An 18,096-nucleotide genomic window follows, 5' to 3' on the forward strand; every position below is an offset into this window, starting at 1 on the left:
TTTTTTTAACGCTAAATTTTTAAAAGCCTCCTGCTAGCTTCACACATTGGAAGTGACTTCTGCACACATTCAAAAGAAAAGAGAAAAAAAAGTAAGATCTTTAAGTAACTTCAGATGACTTGGCAGGTTTAACAGCATTATATTAACAATTCTGAGCTCTAAACTTTTATCCTCCCATGTATTTTTTTTTTTTTTTTACATCTCCCTTATTACCACAATGTCCAAATGCCCATGGCCCTCTAATTGTTGTCAAAGTACAATTCCATGCCTGGACAGCTGAATCTTTGTTTATCCAGTAGAGATGAGTGAACCAAAATTCACAAACAGAGATTCATTCCAAACCTTACAACAAAATTTGATTTGAAACAAATCAAATTTGTCACAAAGTTTGTCTCAAATGGCTGTCGCACATAGTACATTACATTACAGCAAAAGCTGTAGCTGGGCAATTGGCTTCAAGGCACCCCCCTGCAACATGACAGTTTCTCTTTCACAATATATACATATATTGGAGCAAGTCAGCTCCTGTACAGTGAACTGAACACATACATTTACCTTAGATAGAGAGAGATAGGTAGAGGCAGGGTTATAGAGGTTATAGAAATTTTATTGTATATCAGGAACAGGTGGATGGTGTGAGGGTAGTAGTAAGCTATGTAGCCCTTAAATGGTTCCTGTTGTGTCACTTTGTGTGTCAGTATACGTTGTCCGCAGCTCTTCAGGGTGAAGGAAATCCTGTGAGTCATCTGTCAGCCTACCTGAGGTGGCCTGTTCTAAAACCGTGTCTGGCAGCAGCATAAATGTCACCTGATAGGTGACTCACTGAGTTAACTTCACCCAGGAAAGCTGTGGCCAGTGGTGGATCACTTGTGTACAATGATGCAAAAAAAAGGTATCTACAAAATGGCTACTGGCCAAAGATGGATTACTTAAAATGGGCCAAAAAGTGCTAATTTCTCTCTCTCACAAACAGCACATATACTTCATATGCAATATGAAACAGCAACATATACATCACAATAAAGGCAATATAAATAAAGAGTATAATGGATATAAAGGAGGCAGTTTGCCTTTCCTGTAATGACCAGGCACTTTTCTTATATGTAACATTATGTAGCCACCATGGCACAACTTAAATACTTTACTCAACTGGCCATTAATAATAGAAACAATAACTGCCCAAAGGGTGCATAACAGAGGCTCTCTAACAGTCCCTACTTTGCAAGCCGTTGATGCTGGGACAAGATACAGTATAGGCTTGGCCTCTGGCCCCTGAGACTTCTGGGCATCCTCTCACCCCTGATAGGACATACAGTTAAGCAATTGGGGATGTAGAGGTGGGTTCTGCGGGAAGGACTGCCACTATGAGAGAAGGTGAGATGATGTCTCTCACTTGAGGGACTCCCTGGATAGTAGTAGGAGCTGTTAAGATGGAGGGTGAAACCGGCCACTGCAGGGATGGTTTCTGCTTCTGTGAGGTGGTTTCCATGTCCTGGTGTAAGGCCCAGGCCCTTATATGTGTGTCAACCAGGGCTTGACATTGGTGCAGGGTATATTTCTTGTTACACTCTTTCGACCTCGTGAGGACAGAAAAAGGCTGGGTGATTGCCGTAGCCCACCATCCATGTGGCCCTTGCATAGAGGTGTATTCTAGCTCCTAACCAAGTTCCAGGTCATGCAGGTACTCCGGCAGATAGTCCCTTTTATGGAGCTCCTGTTCACAAACACGGCATGGTCATGTAGGATGTCACTCAAAAAGCCAAGACCAAAATACTGAGCAAAAGGCATTTTTCCATTCTGAAGCATCAAATTCTGGGTTTGGCTAAAATTATTGACTAATATAATAAAAACTAAGACAGATTTTTAAAATAATGCCATATCTACTTTTCATGTTGAAGTAATAGAAGGAAACAGTAATAACCACTAAACCTTTAGAAGTAACAGGATGAGGCTAATCTTCTGCACTAATGTTTCATCTCATTAAGCACCAACAAAAAATGGTACTTAATGAACCTTTTGTTGAAACAGTCTAGTGTTCGGCATCTAACAATGGCCCTCGACAAGGACAGAGATCAGACATGGCTTTTGTTTTCCTTAGTAAACCCAATAGTAAATAGTGGAAGAAAACACATCGGCTAATTTCTTGGTTGTGAACAAGACCACCTACTTGTAATCCTCTCAATAGCTTTTGAAACTTGGACACCATTCTTAAGTTGTCTTGAGTGACAAATTTGTGAGGGGGTGTGCATCATTCTTCACAGCAGGACAAGTTGACCAGTCTGTGGGCCGTTTGGCTGCTAATGGATAGTTAAGCTGATTTCTGGAAGATCCGTCAACCACAGCAATTGCTTGTAATTGACTTTGGAATGCTAAAACTTCCAGTTTATAGCTACTTAAGTTGTATTGTTCTTCTAATCTTGAGTCAAAATAGTCCCCTGGATTCAAGACTGATTCCTTCTTTTACATTTTTCTAATTCTAGGTGGTCACTAACAAAATCCTGGCTTGGCTGATTGAGTTACAACAGACCAACCTGTTAGTAAACTACATTGATCTTAAAGGGGTTATCCAGCGCTACAAAAACATGGCCTCTTTCTTCCAGAGACAGACCCACTTTTTTCTCCAGCTTGGGTGGGGTTTTGCTGCTCAGTTCCATTAAAGTGAATGGAGCTTAATTGCAAACCGCACCTGAACTGGAGACAAAAGCCGTGTTGTCTCTGAAAGAAAGTGGCCATGTTTTTGTAGCACTGGATAACCCCTTTAAATACTCCAAATAATATGATGCAATATTTTATGTAAGGTTAAAATTTTCCCACTAATTAAGTTTATGTTTCTTGCAATGTCTTGCTATGTTTAAGTCAACATTAATAGAAAAAAACTCTCTAAACCCAAATTTAGCCAGTTTGTCATTTCACAAAAAAAAAAAAAGAAGGTAATTGCTAAAGAATGCTTATAAACGCATGCTGTATCTGAGACTCCGTAAAAGGAATTATTTCTGCTAAGCTTCGGGTAGTCATCATCTAGAAGAATACTTGGGATCTGATAAATTTGTCTCATTGTTATCCACCATTTATAAGGCAACGTCTGTCTTCTGGTAGACAGTGAGTCATTGCCCTGCCTGGGGCTGGAGTAGAAAGGTTAGGATACAATCCTTCCAGTATTACTTAAAGCTAAATGTGGAGGTGACCTATTAAACCCAGTCAAATGGGATTTTCGACCCTCAGTAGATTAGAGGTTGTTTTTGCCACTCGAGGTAGCTCACATGCACTACTTTGGATTTTTTTTTTTAAACACAATACATTAAGGTGAAGCCATGAACTCAATGCAATGAAATTAAAGCAGTTTATCTTGCATTATTTGCAGTCTTCTTTCATATAGAGCATTATATTTTCAAGGTGCATTATTGAAGCATGCTTGCAACTTATAGTGTGTATAGTGTGTAGTGTGTGTATTCACCTATAAGCATAGGTTTAAAGTTTTCTATGTAGAGTTGATCTACGTAAAAGTTACACTTCTCTTGTACTGTTATTGAATCTCGTACTGTTGCCGAAAAAAACAGTCCAGCTAAGCTGGTATTGTTAGCTTGGTTTTCTCTGGGTGCATGGACTTTATACAGTTCCAGTCCCATGACTTAAAGGGGTTATCCAGCACTACAAAAACATGCCCATTTTGCACCACTCTTGTCTTCAGTTTTGAAGCCCCACCCAACTGGAGACAAGAGTGGTGCAAAAGTGGGCATGTTTTTGTAGCACTGGATAACCCCTTTAAGACATGAAAGATGATCTAGCACATTGTGGTTAAAAGTGTCCCTGTAATTTGTAAAAACTTTAACATGTCATAGACACGTTTAAAGTTTTGATGACTCAAGGCCCCAACTGATCATTAGAATGAGCTGCCATAAGCAAATGGCTGTGAGCTTCACCCCAAGGCTCACTTCCATCTCTATTTCAGGCAATAGGCCCCAAGATCAGGAGCCTATTGCCTAAAACAGAGATGGAAGTGAGCATCCTAATTCAACAAAAAAAATGAAGTTCATTCGGCCGCTACTGCAGTACCAGCCAGGATGAACATCATTGACACCGATCATTATGTGACATGGCCATGTCACAGAACGGTTGGTGTCTTACGCTGTGTGAGCCTAAAACATAGTAGTGGCTGTTCTAATATATCAATATATTCTACCTGTCTATTTCCAACATAGTCATTGACTATGGTGAGTGGAGAACAGCATGTGTCATCTGGTGGTGGTGGCCTTTGTTGCTGGCCAACAAACCAAATGTATTTGGATCCCTTGCAGTGCCATCAGAACATTATATAATAGAGGGTCTCGGTGACGAACAACCATAGTAATGCATCCCATACTTTATTTCTTCATGAAAAACCTGATTTTTTTTTTTAACAACTGGTTTAGGATTGACCTTACATGTGTAAATACATGTTTACTTGAATCCCATAGAGATCTGGAAAGGGGGGAGTGGGCTTTCTCTTTATTTCTGTGGTATGAAGCCTCAACCTCAGACAGGAATTTCCCAGTCATATGCATAGATACTTCATCTGCTTTAGTCTGGAATACAAATTATAGGGGCGATTGACTGATTTATACAGAAGGCAGGGTAGATCATGACACCACTAAAGGTCACAATGGTTTTATGCTGTAAGGAAAAAGTCGAAGAAGACCCCCAAAGTCTATGTAATGGTAAGTAAAGTGATATTCAACATGAACCTTACATTGAAATATCTCTTTAATTTCACAAATTGGCATATTTTATTAATATTTCAGCTTTGGTGAAAATTTAATAATAGCACAGGGAAAATGTGCACTGGGAAAATCCTTTTTTTTCCATTCTCTTCTACTTTTTGCAACCATAAAGGGAGGCCTTGTGCTTTAATAGCATACTTGACCCTGTGAAATCTGAAATGTTATTTTCTTTTTTTTTGTCCTTTATGCTTTAAAAGAGGTAACAGCTTTTTTAATAAGGCAACTGATGGAGATGGACCTTGAATGTGAAAAAGGTTTCGAGCCGTAAAGACAGGGATTCTATCCTAGTATATTCCCAGTAGGTCACAATATGACAACCAGAGGAGGTGTACCAAACAATGTGTATCCTGATTTTTCATTTATCTGAAGTCAATCTATTAAAAGGTGAAGTCTAGTAAGGGGATGCACAACCAAAGTTAGGAAAATGACATGTTATAAGAGGCAGCTTTTAGTTCACCTAGATTACAGTACTACCCTGAAAATATTTGAATAATAATATTTGAAGCAGTTCTAAAGTTCAATCATTACCCCTTGATGTAATCACAGGGTGCAGATTGGTTGCCATGGAAACCTAAATGCCATGCTAGATCTGTATTAGTATATAAGTGATTTGACAGTATACTGCAATGTTATAGTGTTGCAGTGTACTATATAAGCAACTAACACCCCTTTGGGTTTATTAAAAAAAATAAAAATCTGGTATATAATGCTTTTTTTTTTTACACTTTTTTTTAAATTAATCTTTTATTTTCCAAGTCAACAAAGAAAAAGTTTACATAGCTCATTAACCCCTTAAGGACAGAGCCTGAAATGGCCTTAATGACAGAGACAAATTTTATGAATATGACCAGTGTCACTTTATTCGTTAATAACTTTGGGATGCTTTTACCTATCCGGCTGATTCTGAGATTGTTTTCTCGTGACATATTGTACTTTACATTTCTAATAAATTGGAGTCGATACTCATAACGAATCTTTATGAAAAAGCCCCAAATAACGTGAAAAAATTTGAAAAAATGCATTTTTCCAACTTTGAAACTTTTTTTAGACAATAGGAAGCTTAAAACATTAGCAGCAAATTTCCAAATTTTCAGTAAAATTTCAAAATCAGATATTTTTAGGGACTTGTTCGGGTTTAAAGTGTATTTGAGGGGCCTGTATGTTAGAAAGCCCCACAAAGCACCCCATTTCAGAAACTGCACCCCCCACACTCTGCAAAAGCATATCCAGAAAGTTTTTTTTAACCCTTTAGGGGAGTCACAGAAATAAAAGATAAGTGTGTAAGAAATTTGAAAATTTAAATTTTCTGTGCAGAGATTTTATTGTAATCCAATATTTTTCATAATTATAAACCTATTACCAAAGAAATGCACCCCAATATTGATTTCTCAGTTTCTGCAGTTTATAGAAATACCCCATATGTGGCCCTATTGCGCTATTTGACGCAACCACAAGCCTCAGATATAAAGGAGTGCCTAGTGAATTTCAACGCCTCTGTTATATTTGGTCATTTTTGACCGTACCACTTCAGGTTGGCAGAGGCTCTGGGGTGCCAAAACCTAAAAAACACCCCTATAGGGACACCATTTAGAAAACTACACCCCTCAAGGAATGTAACAAGGGGTGCGGTGAGCATCTGGACCCCACAGGTGCTTCACAGATTTTCCGAACAATATGGAGTGAAAAAAAAATATATATTTTTTTTTACACTAAAACGTTCTAGCCTTCAATTTTTTATTTTCTTAAAGGGATAAGAGGAAAAAAAGACACAGGGCGCAGGACGGGCCTCCAAAGGGAAGAAGCGTGAAATTTGCTTTTGGAAGCTGAATTTCACTGGAAAGGATTTCAACGGCCATGTCGCATTTACAGAGCCCTCGTGCTGCCAAGACACTGGAAACCCCCCACAAGTGACCCCATTCTGGAAACTACACCCCTCAAGGAATCTAACAAGGGGTTCAGTGAGCATATGGACCCCACTGGTGACGGGCACAATTGTGGAACAATGTGACGTGAAAGGGAATATTTTCATTTTTTCACTTTCATGGCACAAATGTGCCCGTCATCAAGGGGTCAATATCCTCACTGCACCCCTTGTTAGATTCCTTGAGGGGTGTAGTTTCCAGAATGGGGTCACTTGTGGGGGGTTTCCAGTGTTTTGGCAGCACGAGGGCTCTGTAAATGCGACATGGCGTTCATCATCCATTCTAGCCAAATCCAACCTCCAAAATCCAAATGGCGCTACTTCCCTTCGGAGGCTTGCCCTGCGCCCACATGGCGCTTTATGTCCACATGTGGGGTATTTACTGACTCAGGGGGAATTGCTCTACACATTTAGTTTTTTTCCCCCTCTTTTAACCCCTTGTGAAAATGATAAATTCAGGGCTAAACCAACATTATAGTGTAAAAAATTTAATATTTCATTTTCACGCCACATTGTTCCACATTTGTGCCCGTCACCAGTGGGGTCCATATGCTTACTACACCCCTTGTTACATTCCCTGAGGGGTGTAGTTTCCATAATGGTGTCACTTGTGGGGGGTTTCAACTGTCTTGGCAACACAGGGGCCTTTTGAATGCAACATGGCCCCTCGAAATCCATTCCATCCAAATCCAGCCTTCAAAAACCAAATGGCGCTCCTTCCCTTCGGAGGCTTACCCTGCACCCGCATGGCGCTTTATGCCCACATGTGGGGTATTTCCGTACTCAGGGGAAATTGCGCTACACATTTAGTGTTTTTTTTTTATCTTTTAGCCCCTTGTGAAAATGAAAAAATCATGACAAGATTAATGATTTAGAGTAAAAATTTTACAAAAATTACACTAAATGTTGGTCTAGCCTTGAATTTTTCCATTTCCACAAGGGGTTAAAAAAAAAAATGAACACAAAACGTGTAGGGTAATTTCCCCTGAGTACGAAAATACCCCACATGTGGACATAATGTGCCATATGGGCACAGGGCAATCCACCAAAGGGACAGAGCGCCATTTAGAGGCTGGAATGGAGGATGGAGGCCATGTCGCAATTACAAAGCTCTTGTGCTGCCAGGACAGTAGAAACCCCCGACAAGTGACCCCATTCTGGAAACTACACCCCATAAGGAATCTAACAAGGGGTGCAGTGAGCATATGGACCCCACTGGTGACGGGCACTTACGTAGAACATGTGCCGAGAAAATAAAAAATACCATTTTTTTTTCATTTTCACGTCCCAAATGTGGCCGTCACCAGGGGGCCATATCCCCGCTGCCCCCCTTGTTAGATTCCTTATGGGGTGAAGTTTCCAGAATGGGGTCACTTGTGGGGGGTTTCTACTGCCCTGGCCGCACAGAGGCTTTGTAATTGCATCATGGCAAGTCTCTAATGGGAATGGCGGCCATACTTATTTAGCTGGGGAAAAGGGACAATTCTAATTTATTTGGGGGTATTAGGCCAATTATTGGTTTATAAGGTTGAAAATGACAGGTGTCCATCAAACTCAATCTGTGTTGATCCAGAGGAAGGCAAAAAACCCTCGTGAGGCAGACGACAGTAGCCTCATCACAGGGGAAAAATTCCTTCCCGACTCCATATTGGCAATCAGAATAATCCCTGGATCAACATGACCCCTGAAATAGGAATAAGGGACAGAATTTAGATAATGTAGAACTCCAATGACGTGTGGTACGCTTTGAAGCGATCCAGTATGCAGAGGCCGGGGTGATCAGGACAGGTGTCACACTGGAAAATGGTGTCCTTCCTGATCCCCCTGTTACGCCACACTCTGCACTTCTTCTGGGGTCTTCTGTTTTCCAGTGTGGGGGACGTCACCTGGAAAATGTTGCCCTGGGGCGATCCAGGGTCCTTCATATCCAGAAGCGCTGGGTCTGCTCCATGGCTTCTAAATATTAGGGCTCTATTACTGCTTCTGATATGTTCGGATCGTGCCGCAAGCTACAGTAGCTCGGGCAGCGAGGGACCGGAAGAGGGGGTGCTGGTATAAAAGTTATCCCCGTACGGGTGGTAACCTTTATCCAGCAGTGGGAAGATCAGTTCCCGGACGATCTTCCCACTTGTTCCGAGGATGGGGGGGAGGGGGCATCTGGGGCTGGATTCGGGTGTCCCTTCCTACATACACTCTAAGGGTACCCTTCGTGCATTCCACAGCTGGCACCCACCGGCAAAGATCTCCATCCGTGTCATAGACTCCATTCTATGCACGGGCGGATTCCGCTCTCCGACCAATGTGTTCATTCTTTGGATGGACGATGGAATCCGCCCATGCATAGATTGGAGTCTATGACACGGGTGGAGACACGCGCCCGCATTAGTCCGCCGGCGGGTGCCAGCTGCGGAATGCACGAAGGGTTATCCTTTGCCATTCCGCAGTGTGCACGTACCCTAAATCTGTAAGTGTACCCTGAGGTACTCTCACAGAGTTTGTAGAATTTCACGCCATACCGTCATCTCTAATTGGGACGGTACTGGCGGAAAAGACGTGTTTGGGGGGCAAACCCCAAAACGCTACCCCCAGACACGTCACTGGATGATGAGGATGAATGGAGGAAAGAAGGACCCCCCATTCATCCTCACTGGCTGTTTCGGTGTCGGAGGCAATAATAACGTATGCGTCCGACTCCGAAAACACCCTGGGGGCCATCTTTTTTTTTTTTTTTCTTTTTTTCTTAATGTTTCAATATTATTTATTGAAAGGATTTTTTCATATTTTATGACAAACATAACTTGCATATACTTAAGCGAGATAACGTTAAACAAGGAGGTTGAATATACAAGCTAATAAACTAATATAAGCTGAATTGTTAACAGCCGAAAATTAACACACTGACAAACAACAAGTAAAAACAAACAGACAAACCATCCTTGGTGTGTTTGCGAAGTTTCTCTAATACGTGTTAAAGAAAGGAAAGCGACAATAATAGACATGTTGCGGGTCAAATAAGTTTTGAAAAAGAACAGACAGTGGTGTAATAAGTAAGTGTCGATGCCCTCTCTGGGTATTAGGTGTAAATACATATATCAGAATTAGTAGCACAGAGATAACGCTAAAATTAGTAACAGCTGAACGAGGGCATGGTAAGCAAGTAATAGCCAGTAATAACTAATAATAACTAAGATAGGTGCCTAACATTATTGTATGATCAGCAGGAAACGAACAACACATACCAAGAAGACAAGACAGATCAACACTGACACAGAAAAAGTCACAGTGGGCGCACAGGAAATACGGTACATTAAAATGAGTGAACCTTAGTTGCAGAATAAACGTAACATACTAACAATAGCAAAGATTTTAGGTAATACGTAGACATAAAACTAAAGAGCCCATAAGAAGCGTTAACAGTGCTATTAAAGAGACACAACAGCGTGCTACCGACAGGACAACATGCGGACCGTCGTGTAGCAGCAAACCTACATATCAGGGGAGATCTGGGAGGGTTTTGGTAGACGGCGTGTCCAGTCCACTGTAAGATCGTCTGGGTGGCATTCTGGTAACAATTCTTTAATGTAGCCCCTAACAAAGTCAGGTAGGTCTGAAGGAGGGACTGCCTCCGGAATGCCGCGCATTTTAATAGTGTGGTTGCAGGAGCGGTCATCAACCACCGCTAGGGAACGTTTCGTTCAGCACAATTCCTTTTCCATAAGCTTGTGAGAATTTAACAAATAGTTGTGTTCATTGATGACGTTGTACATAGTTTCCTCCAGACGCTGTACTCTGGCAGTTAAAGTGTTAATAGAGGCTTTCATGGCTGAAATGGTGTGGTCTAAGTCAGCTCTTATGGAGTATCTAAGGGCAAGTAGCATCAGTCTGAGTGAAGGCTTAGTAAGGGAGTCATCAGAGCTCAGCAGAACATCTAGGGGGTCCTGCACGGGTGACAATGAGATATCCGAGTTCAGAGGTGGGTAAATAGATCGGGGCAAGCTCTCAGCAGTAGAAGTCGTTGCCATGAAAGAAGAGGCTGATTCAAGGTCGGAGGTTGAGGAGGTCCCCTCACCAAATAGTTCAGGGAGGCAGAGATCAGAGTAAGAGCTCTGCAGCGCAGTGTCGGCATGAGGAGAAGGAGGGGGATCGGGGAGTGAGTAGGAGAGGTGAGACAGCACTGCTGACTTGGTCTGTCAGTGGGACGCAGCTGACAGGAGCTTATGTCTTTGTTCGTTCTCCTCCGGTTCATCCGTTTAGCTGATTTCGGAGTTGGCTGCCTGGTTGCTGGGCTCACCTAATGATGTGCGGGAGGTTCTAATGCCGGAGGGGCTTGCCACGCCGCTCCGGCATCTGCAAGCAGAAAGTCCAGGAGCCGATCTGAAAGGCTGCCGGCGCCATCTTGTTTCACAGCCGCCGAGGGGAGAGACGCCTGTGTCTTCCTCCGTACCGCCGCTGTAGCTTTTCTAGAAGTCGTCCGCATTTCAGAAAGGGTGGATGTTGCAGTAGTAGTCCCAGTAGTGGAAAATATCAAGGCTTTTGCGGGGAAAATCACTTCAAAAGTAGCTCAAGTGTAGGAGCTCAGCTAGCGTGCGTCCGAGCTCCTCAGTGGCAAACCACGCCCCCCTGGGGGCCATCTTTATACGGGGATTGGTATATGGGGTATGTAGTGGTGTAGTGTCAAACTTTATTCAATGTAGTGTGGTGTAATGTAGTGTTTTTTACGTGTTTTTTTTACAGTAAGTATAAAAAAAACCTACGCCAACAAAGGAGTTGCTGATAAATGCCGCACTTATGTGCGGCACTTATCAGCAGACCGTGGCAGTAAAATATATATAAAAAAAACACCCTACGCCAAAAAGGAGGAGTTGCTGATTAGCGCACTTACGTTCGATGCTGATCAACACTCAGCGGCGATAGGGTGCGGAAAATAGAAAAAAAAAATTGCAAAAAAACCCCCAAAACTTTTTCTACATTCTGAACATCCCTGTAGCTGCTGATAAGTGTATTACACATATCAGCCGCTAGAGGGCAGCAGAGCGCAAAATCCGGAAAAAGACGAGGCTGGAGCCGAAAAAAAAAACGAAAAAAGCCGATGGGGACCGCCGGAAATAGCCGAAGACCCGACAGACAGACGAAGGACGCCGCAAACCCGGAAGACGCCGATCAGGACCCCGGGACAGGTGAGTAATGTACAAATACCTGCTCTGGACCCCTCAGCTACCTAGCTGAGGGGTCCAGAGCAGGTATTTACTATTTTTGTGGACTCTGATCGCCGTGCCACCGGCCCGAACTCCCCCCATCCTCCCATCTACCCCACCCTGAGAGCATGTGTGTGAGAAAAAAAAATTCTAACCCAACCAATTCTCCCAAATATTTTTACATTTATCCTCCTCTTTTTTCTTATGAGAAAACCAAATATTTTTGAATTTATAAACTTTATTAACCCTATTGCACCATTCTGTTATAGAAGGGGCTACAGACGACAATCATAAAATTGTAATCGATTAAGTAGTATCCTATGTGTTTGTATTCCAGAAATGTCCCCCAGGAGCGCAGCAGCTAATAAATATGGTATAGTATTTTTTTTAATTTCTTTTCTAATATTTCCCACACTTTCCTCCAGAAATCTTGAACTACCTCACATGACCAAAACAGATGTAGCATGTCTGCTTCTACTCTGGTTCTAGCACCCCTGGGGCATTCCGCCAAATTGCGAATCCCCATTCTATATAACCCCTGTGGTGAACTAAAACTGGTCTGGACAATTCTAAACTGGATTAATCCCCTGCACCCCGAAACCCTTAAATTCCAATCGCTGCCTTACCCACACTGATAGTGGTTCAACATACAGAGCATACAGTAAGGGGGACAGGGGGCATCCCTGCCGAGGACCTCTGCTAGGATTGAACACACTAGATGGAACTCCATTTATTACCACTCTCGCTTCTGGGCCTGCATAAAGGAGTTTAACATACTGAATAAATCGTTCCTCTAATTCCACCCGGGAGAGCAACACCCACGGGAGAGGGGCGGTCCCGCTCCATCCTGTCACTAGATGCCACTAAGGCGTTTGAAAGGGTGGAGTGGGTAGTCCCACTCCCCCCTGCCAAAGCCTTAGTGGCATCTAGTGACAGGATGGAGTGGGACCGCCCCTCTTCCGTCTGGATATTCGCATACACTTTGAGGCTAGGTTCAGACTATGTAACTGTGCGGCTGTATTTGCGGCTGTAATTGTGCAGCGGTATTTTTGGTGGTTCATGCGTACGCTGGAAAGTATACGATATACGGCTGCACAGTGCACACTATGTATGAATCTATGGCCCTATCGTAAACGGACCCGTAAAAAATGAACAAGACCATTGTTTGGGGCTGGAAATGCGGCCGTGGATTGACAGGCGGTCCGTACAGAGTACTTCAAAAATAGCCGGCAATGATGCCGAATGCCGATGCCTCTAATAGTTAATATATTAAATTAATAAAACACATTTTCTTTGTAATAAAGTCCCTTTCGTTGTTCAATAATTTTATTCTAACGAATACATCATTGTGCAATTAAATATCCTGTTAAAATAAATATATATATAAATAAATGTATATATATATATATTTATTTTTTGACAGTATATTTAATTGCACAATAATGGATTTGTTAGAATTAAATTATTGAACAACGAAACTGATTTTATTTCAACGAAAATGTGTTTTATTAATTAAATATTAATTAGTACAGGAAGCTCCAGTAAGCCGTTAATTCATATGCCGGCAATAGAGCTTTCTGTACTAATCATCACTTTACTTTAATTAAAACATCAAATGTTTCTTCTAATTATGTTATCACAATAGCATTATTAGAAGAAACATTTAGAATTATATGTGCGCTCAGCTGATTGGCTGATCGGCTGAGCGCACATATAATTAGCGGGTCCGCAGCAAAGTGACTTCATTGTGCTGCGGACCAGCGAAGAGACAACATCGGGGTGAGTATAGAGCTCTCCCCACCCCCTCCCCAGCACTGCACCCCTCCCAGCAAGGAAGGGGGGTCACTTAACCCCTTCCTTGCTGGGATGGGTGCAGTCTGCCATCAGTCTGGCCCCCAAGGGGTTAAGGGGGATGCAATACATCCTCCCTTAACCCCTTGGGGGCCAGACTGTAAGCAGCGATCTGTAAAGATGCTGCATACTGTAAGGAGCACAACACCGCTCACAATGATGGGTGTTGTGCTCCTGTTTGTGTGTTTTTTGTGTGTTTCTCCCTTTTTGTTTTTCAGATATCGGTATCCTGGGGATTACGTCGGATTCCGTGGACTACGTCGATGACCAGCGGTTGTTTGTTGTTGTTTTTTTAATAAAATGGTCAATGAGGGGTGTGGGGGTGTTTTTATTTGAATAAAAATTTTTTTTAACTTGTGTCTTGTCTTTATTTCTTTACTTTATAGACTTAGTAGTGGAAGCCGTCTAATAGACGGAATCCATTACTAAGTTGGGGCCTAGTGTTAGCCGGTATAAAATGGCTAACACTAACCCCCTATTATTACCCCAGTACCCAATGCCACCAGGGGTACTGGGAAGAGCCGGGTGCCAGTGGTCCCGGAGCGTCAAAATTGGCGCTCCTGGACCGGGCGGCAGCAGGCTGGTAAGATTTAGGCTGGGGAGGGCCTAAACCAATGGCTCTTCCCACCCTGGTGTTACCAGGCTGCTGTCGTTTGGTTTTTAACCCGGCTGGTTATAAAAATAGGGGGGACCCTATGCGTTTTTTTTATTATTTATTTAAAAAAAATGCATAGGGTCCCCCCTATTTTTATAACCAGCCGGGTTAAAAACCAAACGACAGCAGCCTGGTAACACCAGGGTCGGAAGAGCCATTGGTTTAGGCCCTCCCCAGCCTAAATCTTACCAGCCTGCTGCCGCCCGGTCCAGGAGCGCCAATTTTGACGCTCCGGGACCACTGGCACCCGGCTCTTCCCAGTACCCCTGGTGGCATTAGGTACTGGGGTAATAATGGGGGGTTAGTGTTAGCCATTTTATAACGGCTAACACTAGGCCCCGACTTAGTAATGGATTCCGTCTATTAGACGGCTTCCACTACTAAGTCTATAAAGTAAAGAAATAAAGACAAGACACAAATTAAAAAATTTTTTTATTCAAATAAAAACACCCCCACACCCCTCATTGACCATTTTATTAAAAAAAACAACAACAAACAACCGCTGGTAATCGGTAATCCGACGTAATCCAGCAGCCGGAAGTAAACGAGTGCCTATCTCATGGATCTCTGCAGCATATCTATGCTGCAGAGATCTCAATGACAGATCAAAGTGTATATACTAGAAGTCCCCCAGGGGGGCTTCTAGTATATGTGTATAAAAAAAAAAAAAGTGTTAGTATTAGTAAAAAGCCCCCTCCCCTAATAAAAGTCTGAATCACCCCCCTTTTCCCAGGTTTTAAATAAAAGTAAATAAATAAATAAACATGTTTGCTATCGCCGCGTGTGTAATCGCCCGAACTATTAATAAATCACATTCCTGATCTCGTACGGTAAATGGCGTCAGCGCCAAAAAATCCCAAAGTGCAAAATTGCGCATTTTTGGTCGCATCAAATCCAGAAAAAATGTAATAAAAAGCGATCAAAAAGTCGTATATGCACAATCAAGGTATCTATAGAAAGTAAACATCATGGCGCAAAAAATGACACCTGACACAGCCCCATAGACCAAAGGATAAAAGCGTTATAAGCCTGGGAATAGAGCGATTTTAAGGAACGTATATTTGTTAACAATGGTTTGAATTTTTTACAGGCCATCAGATACAATATAAGTTATACATGTTATATATCGATTTAATCGTAACGACTTGAGGAGCATGCATAACAAGTCCGTTTTACCTCAGGGCGAATGGCGTAAAAACACATTCCCCCCAAATAAAAGAAATGCGTTTTTTTTTTATAATTTTACCACACTTTGAATTTTTTTCTGGTTTCATAGTATACTTTATGCAAAAATTCAGCGTGTCATTGCAAAGTACAATTAGTGACGCAAAAAATAAGGGCTCATGTGGGTCTGTAGGTGTAAAAATGCAAGTGCTATGGCCTTTTAAGCACAAGGAGAAAAAAAACGAAAACGCAAAAACGAAAATTTGCCTGGTCCCGAAGGGGTTAAAAACACAGAAAGGATCTGTTCACACAATGTTGAAATTGAGTGGATGGCCACCATTTAATGGCAAATATTTGCTGTTATTTTAGAACAACGGCTGTTATATTGAAATAATGGCCATTATTAACTGTTATATGGCGGCCATCCACTCAATTTCACCATTGTGTGAACAGATCCTTTCTGTGTTTTTAATCCACTCCTGGTTTTGGTTGCAATACTGACTGAAATATACGTAGTGTGAACACAGCCTAAATATATTATCAAAAACTGTGCGGCCAGGCATGAATCCCCCCTGTTCCTTTCTCACTAACAAGGTAACCCCCTTACCTAGTCTACGGACCAACACTTAAGAGAAAATTTTTATGTCAGTGTACAATAGTGAAATCAGCCTGGAGGACCCAATATCAGTCACATCTGGTATATATTACTTTTAATCTCACATGGTGAACAGTGTAAAAGCAATAAAATCCTCAATGCATAATTGCAGACTTTTGATTACCTCACATCCCAAAGAAATAGGATAAGAAGCGATCAAAAAGTCCAATCTACCCAAAAAATTAAAACAATAAAGCCTATAAAATACTATAAAAAAAGAAATAAAACAACATGTCAGTTTAACCATATGATGAACAGTGTAAAAAGACACCCCCTCCCCCCCCCAAAAAAAGTTGAAAAATATATATATATTTTTTTTTATTCTTACTATACAAATAATTTTTGTTTCACATTATATCTAGAATTAACTGTAAAAAGAAAGCAAAGATTGTCAAGGACGTTAAGGAGTTAATTTATTTGGTTTTGTATGATATTATCTCCAGAGTGTTTGTGTATACTTGTGTGCAGGGAACTTAGATTATGAGAACAGGAAGTTCCTTTACCTAATAAGCAAAATCTTTTATGTATACTTTGAGTGGGAAGTGACAAGAAAAGCCTGGCAGAGCTTAATCAGACTGTGTTGTGCACTGGCAGCTGACTGGCTAGATCACACACTGGATCCAACCAAAAGGTTTACTTGCTTTCCCTGATTCCCCACAGCTCCTGCTTATCACAATTTCTTCCTGCTTCAGTGATGGACTGTCTCAGGAACAGCCCGCTTAGCCAATCACTGGTCACAATGATGTCCTGCTTTAGTCAGTGATTGGCTGTGTAGACAGTTTCTGAGCTCGTCCTGGAAGCAGGTAGAAGTTCTAACAATCAGGGACTGGATGATGTCATACCAGAGGCTGCTGGGAATTTGGGGAGTGAGTATAACTTATTTTTTATTTTTATACAACCAGCCATATTTTAAAATTTTACATCCCTGGACAGCCCCTTTAAAGTTATGGACAAGACTTGCACTTTGAGCAGTTTGTGGTGTTGACAAGGAAATTGTGCACACATACAATAACTTTGAAAGGATTTATAAATGACTTGAGAAGCTGTGATATCTGCAGTCCTTGCGTGCCTGACAGAGCAAGAAATGTTTATTGCTGTAATAATCCTGCTAGTGTTAAGGGATTTACAAACCTTAAGACTGGAAGTGAATTAGGGTGTTCTTTCCTTCATCAGAAGGATTTATTTCCTATCCCACAGATGCTCATTAAGTATTTTGATTAGTCGAAAGGGCAAATTATGATAGAGAATGTAAAAATGGCTACTAGATTTACACTACACAATATGATATACAGTGTTGTCCCTGACTATGTGTATGTGCAACACATGGCAGCAAAAATGGCGAAATACTATAACATACATGTAAAATTTTAATGCATGTTAATTTTTCTATAAAGGAAAAAAAACGCATGAAAATTGCATAACTTTGGACATAAGGGAGATTTCTGTAGACATAACAAGTAGCCTAAGGGTCTATGTAAGTACACTATGTAAGCAAGCACCAATTTGCGAGATTGGCGCTTGGTTACCAAGCCTATTACAAGGCTGGTGGATTGCATAGCAAGGACTGCATGGACATCATTAGTGATGTCAATGCAGCACTTGTTGCATATATATAAAGTAATAAAGCAAATATGTTACCTCTTCATTCTCCTCGGTTTCCTTCCATTCTTCGGGCTTTTCCCTGCAGCCGCCTCTGGCACTTCTGAGACATCTCAGCCAATCACTGACCGAGATGTGACAGAGCCACGGCCAGTGACTGGCTAAGTGGCCTTTTATTGCAGAGACTGTTTCAGAGGCTTTAGCAGTGGCTGCAGTGAGCTGGTAGAAGCTGGAAAGACACCAGGGAATGTGGAGAGGTAAAATATAGCTTTTATTATTTTCTCTACACTTTCATTAGT

At 41.7% G+C, this 18,096-nt stretch overlaps 1 protein-coding gene across 2 annotated transcripts in view; it reads right to left on the bottom strand.

The window, feature by feature from the left end:
* Positions 1 to 18,096, bottom strand: part of KLF7 (KLF transcription factor 7) — a 122,483-nt gene that overhangs the window by 13,535 nt on the left and 90,852 nt on the right. The window lies entirely within an intron of this gene.

Source organism: Dendropsophus ebraccatus, chromosome 9 (assembly GCF_027789765.1).
Source record: "Dendropsophus ebraccatus isolate aDenEbr1 chromosome 9, aDenEbr1.pat, whole genome shotgun sequence".
In the NCBI taxonomy this organism is placed as follows: Eukaryota; Metazoa; Chordata; class Amphibia; order Anura; family Hylidae; genus Dendropsophus; species Dendropsophus ebraccatus.